This window comes from Chinchilla lanigera, unplaced genomic scaffold, assembly GCF_000276665.1.
Source record: "Chinchilla lanigera isolate Chin_1 unplaced genomic scaffold, ChiLan1.0 scaffold00013, whole genome shotgun sequence".
Taxonomy (NCBI): Eukaryota; Metazoa; Chordata; class Mammalia; order Rodentia; family Chinchillidae; genus Chinchilla; species Chinchilla lanigera.
This window is the reverse complement of record NW_004955414.1, coordinates 6086300-6094339: the sequence shown is the minus strand read 5'-3', so window position 1 is coordinate 6094339 and position 8040 is coordinate 6086300. Positions and strand designations below refer to the sequence as shown.

Genomic DNA, 8040 nt, shown 5'->3' with positions numbered 1-8040 from the left:
CCCCCGGCTCCCGACGCCCCCGGCCCCGCTCCCGGATCCGGGCGGTGAGGGCTGGGCGGCGACGGAGCCCGTGAGCCCTGGCCCGCCGGCCTGCCCCCACCTCTCCCAGGTGAGAAGCGCCGCCCAGTCGCGCCTCCTTCCTCGCCGTCTCCTTGCAGCTGTCACCGCGGCCCGCGGCCGCCTCCCAGCGCCGGGAGAGGCGCACACAAAGAACGCGGGCCGGCTTCGCGCGGGCCGGCTCCCAGCCCGGCTGTGCGACCTTGAGCAGACGCCGAGCTCCCCGCCGAGCTCCTCACCCGTGCAGGGGCTTGCAGGATGAGAGCGCGGCGAAGCGCTCAGGCCGCCGCGCCGGGCGCGCCCCCTCCCTCCCCGCGGCGCCCGCCCGCGCCCCGGGCCGCCTAGTGGGGGAGGCGCCCGACGGCCGCGCGCTCCGATTTCCTCGCCGTAGGAACTGGAATTCCACAGGGGGATTCGAGAGGAAATGAGACCGGGACGCTCCGTGCTCCTCGGCCCGCCGCCCTTCCTGCCTCGGGGACACGGTTTCTAAATAAGGTTGGGAGGGCGAGAGGGCGGGAGAGGCGAGGCTTGACCCGGGCCCTGCGGGCAGGGGCGCCCCACGACCTGGACGCCCCGTTCCCAGCCTCCGGGGCACCCCTCCCCTGCAGTTTGCTCCCCGTTTCTCCTTACGTGCTTCTGCGTGGTATTCTGGGGATCTGGCAACCTAGGTTCCCGTCTAACTGTGCTCACCCTCCTACCCCGCCGCAGGCAGTGTGTGCTGGTCCGCCTTTCCGCTCTCCGCACGGCCAGTGAATCTGAGCAGGTGGATTCCTAAACCCTTTTCTTATTTGACTGTGGTCAAGCTCCTGTGCTTTTGTGAACCTGAGACTAGCCATCTGGCCAACTTTGGAGGGAAATTCATGTCTACGTCACACCGGTGTTTTAAGAGTTAAATGAGATAATGCTTACAAATTATTTAGCAGTGTTTGGCACATAATAAACGCTGAATAACGTGGCTATTGTTTTGTTTTGCTGGGCCTGGAAGAGGTCAGCCTGATGCTAAAGACACCTCCCACAGCCCAGGTCCCAGGGTGTGGGTGAGGGATTTCTACCCTCTGTTCAAGATTTTTCTACCCAGCACTTGCCAATGCGTCTCTGCGGCCGCGTGTATCCTCCCATTTCAACTTATTCTCTGGCACTTGCCAGGGGCTAGATAGGAGTTGGAAGAATGTCAGTGCCATTCACGTGGTGCGCATATTCTGTTTTGTATTTTTAAGTTTCCTTTTCTTGCGCTGGCAGCTAGGTGGAGGGCAAGAATCAGTGTTTTTCGGTATTCAGCTGTGTGCCTAGATGCTTGGGCACGTGGACTCTGCATTGCCTACGATCATCATCATCACCACCCAGTGAGGGAAGCTTTATGAGTCCCTTAACAAGACTGAGTAACTGAGGCTGGAACAAAAGCAATAGTTAAGAATAGGACGAACGAACCAGGGCCCAACAGAAGGCAAGGCAGAGGGCAAGATTATTTCCCCCGAGAGTGTTCCCAGGTGGAAATCAATGTTCCCAGCAATAGGGCTGAATTTTTTGTGTACCTGTGCTCACTAATGCAAGGCAGAGATGGCTGAATGATTAGCTGAACAGAGCAAGTGATTCACTAATCATTTGGGCTGCAGAGACAAACACATCAGATGAATAGATTAAGTAAGCAGATGATCCCCATCTTTGAGGACCACAAAGGAGGACATAAAGAATAAACTAACACCAGTAACTCAATGTGGTCAGTGCACAGAGAGGAAATTTTGGGTAAACTTTGTTAATTGAGTTTGCAGGGCTATTCAAAGGGGGGTGACCTGCAGTATTCTGAGCTGCTCAACGAGGAGAATTAGTGTGCAGTTGACCCTTTTCTCAGAGAAAGGTGGGGAGGGACCAAGCTTTGTGCTGAAGGTAGATGTGCATGGTTTATAAAGCAGTGAACTCCCTGAGGACAAGGAGGAGGGCCTGATTCTCCCACAGAAGGGGCTGTCATTAGTGATGGGTGAATAAATATTATTACCAAACCAGTAACAGAGAATTCATATGGAACCCTGACAAGACACCGTGTACTGTGACCTACATTCATTATTTCGTTTAATTCTCACAATAACTTGGGAAAATATATTCTGAGAGATCAAGCAGTTTGCCTACCTTCACACAGTAAGCGGTGGAGAAGGACTCAATTGTGTGTCTGCCTGGCCCTGCACTTGGTGTGCATGGTATTACTCTTGCAGAGGAAGCTGCTTAACACTCACCTAATCCATAGTTAAAGATGACCCCTTTATGATCCTGACCGCGTATTCTAGGTCTGGCGTCCCTGCCTCGGCATGTTTGAAGCGACTATCTCCTTTGAAACACTTGAAGAAGCCCCTTCCTCATCCAGAGCTTTTCCTGTCAACAGCTTTTCTTTCTAGGCATGGAACTCATCACAGGTATTTTCCAAAAAAGAAAGCCAGGGGAATCACATTTCAGTCTGAATGTGGAAGGAAAACAAAGACCACAACTTAGAGCTACATCTGAATGGCCTGGAGCCCCTCAGCCTCCCTCTCATGGAGTGGTTTACACAATCCACAACTGCCCCTGGTGACAGGCATGGTATGTTTGCCTTTGTTACAAAAAAAAAAAAAAAAATGAAACCACTTTCCTGAGGGAGTTCTAGGCAGAGCCATATCTATCCTGTGGCCTGCACAGCATATCTGAGAGAGAGAAAAAAAGAGAAATTTGTGAATAGGACCTTCAGTTACCCTAACGTGCAGACATGCACCTCTAAAGGCTCTGACCTGAGTTCTGGCTGGGTGTTTCCTTGGTCCAGCCTCCTAGAAGTACGGAAGCTGTTGGGTAGTTACAGGGATCTCCATTTCCATCTAATGAGAGGCTGAGTTCTAATTAACTCCTATGATGTGTTAATTTTTCAACCTGATATTTTCTTCTTAATAGATTCTTGTAATGGTGCCTAAATTAAAAGCTTATTGCAAGACTAGCTTTTAGGTTAAAATCCACCACCTAAGGGGGTGGGAGCTATAAACATCTTTTCCCTCCTAAGAAAAAGCTCTCATTTGTACTTCTTTGCTAACCCAATTAAGTGTTGAAGTGGTCACCTCAGAGCCTGCTTTTTATTTCCTGTGAAACAATCCAAACTAATCCATATTCAGTAGCTTCCAAGAAAAGTCTTACTCCAAATACTCACGAAGAAACCAGCTTCTTTGAATCTAGACAGAACATTTAGAACTCACAAAGAGCTGTCTTGATAGCAAACGCAAGCAAGTAGTTTATTATTACCCAGTTTGGTGTTTGAGGGGGAAATGCACTAGGACTGAAGCCCTGTAAGCATGGAGAGTCTACTATGGAACAAGGGAACCATAGGGAGAAGCCAGGCCACATCCCACCAGTTTATAAATAGTCTGGGTACTACATCTTCTTCTGCACCCAAACTAGTCATAAAACAAAAGCAAGTCTACTGGGGAAGGAGAAGAGAATGATGATCCAGTTCCAAGTTGAAGAATGAGAGATCCTGAGTGGCTCAGTAGCAGCTATTAAGAGGTGGAGACCGCTGTTGTGCCGCCAGTCAGCAGAGACAATTTATCATCAGGGAGATCTTGACATCAGTACAATCAAAGTCCTGCTGTTCTTCCCCCTCATGTATTTAGGAAGCGTAAGATGTGCACTGAATGTTTTTATTTATTGGTAGTGATGGGGGAAGGTAAATGTGGGCAACCAAGACCTCCCTGGGAGGCAAAACCTGATGCAAACACACTTTGTACCTCTGTAGCCTCATTTCATTTATCAGTCAAGCTACTAGCAAAAATTTAGGGGTGGATTGTTGTAGATGTGTCACTAAGCTGGGTGCTGGGGTGAGGGTAGCCAGACAAATAAAAGGTGATCTCTGCTTTCAAGGAGCTTATAGTTACATTGGAAAAAATTAAAACAAGAGCCCCAAGGTGAAATAAATTTCTTTATGACCGAGTGCTTTTTCTTGGACTCCCTTAACCACACTCCCCCTTGTCATTATACATAAGTTTTCAGTACATAAGTTTTCTTTTTCTGCTCACTAACCCATGAAGTCAAAGGCTGTGTCTGTTCTCCTTTGTGCTCCTGAACAACATAGAACAGTAGTACCTGAGTCACAGAAGGCACTCAGTCCAGCCAGGCGTGGTAGGGCACACCTGTACTGCAGCACTTGGGAGGCTGAGGCAGGAGGGTCACTACAAGTTGAAGGCCAGCCTCAGCTCTATTGTGAGTTGAAGACCAGCCTGAGCTACATAGCAAGACCCTTTCCCAAAAATACAAAGAGACTCTCAGGACGTACTTATGAAATCACTTGTGGTTCAGCTGATAACTGATCTTATTCTTCAGAAGAAGAAAGCATTTATTATGGGCTGAAGATAGGCACCTACCAAAGTACAACCAGTTAAGTTATAAACCACTCCTGTCAGTTAGGCATAGTCCAAAACTTTCAGCTTTTTTCTGAAGTGAGATGTTTGCCAATCATTTATTTTTCTTTTTCTTTAACTATGCTAATTCTTAAACTTTTTTTAAGGTAGAACAATATTTTGGCCAAAATTGTTCTTTAATTCAAAATCAAATGAGTTTCTCAGCTTCATGAATTAGCCCAAAACACTTTCATATCATTATTCATTGACTAGTTGACCATTCCTCTCGTTATTGTCAGCTGAAGCCATTAAGAATCCTGTATGCCACAAGATAAGTGGTTAGACCAGGGTCTCAAGCCCAGTCATTATCAGTGAGGGATTCCTTCCTGGTAAATTTTAGAAAAATTGGAATGTGAGCTTAACCTTGACAAGTGGGTGGGTTTTTACGAAACCTAGTGACACACGGAAAGGAAGGCAAAGTGATATTCTCATAGGCAGTCCTCTCATCGGTTTATTCACATGAGAAATGAAGAGCATTCAAAATTGTGCTCAAGAATGGCCCACAGGTGCACTAGCCGATATTGCATATAAGCGTGATAGTCCAGACAAAGCTCCAGGTAGTGATTTTGAAACATGGCCTTAAATTTTGTGATCATCTACCCATCAAAGGGGAGTTTATATTCTCTCCCCTTGATCTAGGAGGTCTGTAATTTCTTCAACGAGTTGGTGACTTCCAAACTCCTGTGCCCTTTCAAGCTTCTACACTAGGTAAGTTCCAAAGCTGTATCATAAACAACCATACGGTTTCTACCTTGTTTGCTAGAAAACTCACTTTGGATCTCTGAGCATCCTTATTAGTGGCCCAGCTGTTCTAAGATGCAGTATGGGCTGCAAGTTCCAAAGCTGTATCATAAACAACCATACGATTTCTACCTTGTTAGCTGAAAAACTCACTTTGGATCTCTGAGCATCCTTGTTAGTGGCCCAGCTGTTCTAAGATGCAGTATAGGCTGCATGCAGAGCCTCCAGTTGATCATTCCAGATGAGGCTGCCTTGAGCCACATAAATCAGATTTCGGAAATGAGAGTGAAGAGCCATCTTGACAGTGGATTCTGACCCCCACTGTTCCCACTCCTGCTGTTTGATCCCAACACAGGCATTATGGAGCTCAGACGAACCATCCTTGCTGTGCCCTCTTCAAATTCCTGCCACACAAATTCTGTGATGGTTATTTTAATGGCTGTAGGTTTTAATTGGTTTATTGTTCAGCAAATAACCAGAATAGAATTAAGTAACAAGATATCAAAGGAGCGTGTGACTCGGGGGAAAAAGAATGAATATCCAGAGATAGATAAAGGGACCTTATATCCTCTCTTAAGAGAGTGATAGCGTTGTCAGTTCCATGAAAGATGGTGTTATGTGAAGTAGAAGCATGATTTTGATCTTATCTTCATCTGCAGTTAAGCATAGTTAACAGAAGTGTTTGTGAATGTTAAGCTGACAGTAGAATCCAGTAGCTTTGTAGCCTATCAATTTACTCTACACTGAACTACCTTTCCCAGAATCCCTTTCCCTACATGGTTCCAGTTCAAGGTTGACCACAAGAGAAACTGGCTCATGATTGAGAAGTAAAAGTGAAGTAGCATTTTTATTCTCTGAAGGTCAGTGCTGGGTGCTGGGCGCCATGACAGCACATGAACACTGTCGCTGATCCGTCAGTGTGGGTAGCTCCTCCGGATTCTGAAGATCTCTTCAGTCACCTCCCCAAGTCCTGGGCTAGACGTATAAAGAGTTCTGTAACTGATGACTGTAGCTTCTATATGTCACCTGCATGCTCATTGTTGCAGGTGATTAATAACTTGTCCCTGTGGGTTCTATTTGGCCTTTTATTTCCCGAACCCCATACCCAACTTTCCTTATTGTTTGCAGGCCCAGCTGATCTTGACTTGAAGCACAACACCACATAGAGCGGCAATGCCGTGCATTAGAATACTTCACTGCCTTCCACAGTTTTTAAAGGTCTAGCCCTTATAATAAAGTCCGTTATTCCCCTACTTTGTGCGTAGTAACTCTGTTTCTCTGCTCAGATCCTGAGGATTAATCTTGTAAAAAAGTTTATAGAATGTTAGCCCTAGGAAGCAACCATAGAGTTTATTTTATGCATGCCTAGTTTGATGAATGGGGAAACTGGGGCCCCAAATGCCACTTACCCAGGTGGCACACAAATAATGAATGGTTGAATCAGTTTGATAATCAGTACCTTCGGTCTCTAACCTAAGTATTTGCCAGATTCCTCTTTGACATATGGAATTGCAACTAGCTTGCTGTATCAGATCATATCAATTTGTTGCAAACAATTAAGTCCTTCTGTCAGGCACTTATGAAGTGTTTCACGTACATCATCTCCTTTAGTCCGTACTACCTCCAGAATATATCCCAAATCTGACTGACTTCTCTCCATCTCCACCATCGTGAACTATCCAGCCAGTGTCAGCTGTCACAGTGGTGACTGTCTGCTCACTAGTGTCACTGCTCATCAAAGGTATATTTGCTACACATGAAGGATCTTTTAAATCTGTTCCACAGATCATATTCATCTCCTGCTTAAAACTATCAATAGTTTCCCATTGCTAGCAGAATACAATTGGTCGGGCTCACAAAGCCCTGTGAGAATTGTCTTCATTTTCCCTCCTTTGTGGGTCATATTCTCCGCTTTGCTTACTACATTTGACTTTCCCTCCTATTCTAAGACATGTTCTACTAGTTCTTCTGTAGGGTTTTGCTGTCCCCTCTGCTTGAACGTCTCTCCTAGCTCGTCCATTATCTACTCCCTACTGGCACATGTCATTCCTCTGGGAGGTCTTCCATGAACACTCAGGTCTCCTCTTTCCCTTCACTCACTCTTAGCCCTGTTTTCTTTCCTTCACAGCACTCATTGATGTATGACACTGTCTTGGGGACTTAATTGCTTACTTATTAATCTCCTTTCCTAACTAGAATGAAAACTCAATGAGGTCAAGGTCTTGACTGTCTTATTCACTAGCATACCTCTCTGGTGCTGTGTAAGTGCTCAGTGAATGCTTTTAAATGAACAACCTATGTGGTAACTACATGACTCTCTGTTTTACAGACTGAAGGAAATTGTGTGAGAGATTAAAATACTTCCCTGAGGTCCCACAGTAAATGGAAGAACTGCTATCCTGACACAGGTCCCTCAGACTCTGCAATCTGTGCTTTTAACTGTTGTACACACTTAGAGAGCTACATTGTCTCTACAGGGCCCACTGGATGCAAAATTTATCAGTGGCTATTAGAACTGCAACTCCTTTGATAATCAGCTAGTTTTTTGCCTAGTGATTATAGTAAAGTTAATTTGTTAAAGGTTTTCTTAGTCTTTTTAAATTTTAATTTCTATTGGTATATGTTTGTATGAAAGACATTTTTTCTAGTATAAGGTGGAGCCTCAGTGTTTTTTTTTTTTAATTTTCATTTCTCTAGTAGCCAAAGGAACATTTTATATGTATTTAATAGCCATTTGTACTTCTTCTTAGAAGTATCTGTTCATTTCAGTAGTCTACTTTTTTATTCAGTCTTTTATTGGTGAGTCTAATTTTTTGTTTTTTAGTTCTTTATATATACT

The 8040-nt window shown here is 45.2% G+C and overlaps 1 long non-coding RNA gene across 1 annotated transcript; it reads left to right on the top strand.

Annotated features, from left to right (window-relative positions):
• The first annotated feature begins 6 nt into the window (after positions 1–6).
• LOC102006898 lies at positions 7–1012 on the top strand. Its single transcript, XR_260154.2, has 2 exons — positions 7–552; positions 766–1012. It is a non-coding gene; the product is annotated as an uncharacterized LOC102006898 (long non-coding RNA).
• The last annotated feature ends 7028 nt before the right edge of the window (positions 1013–8040 follow it).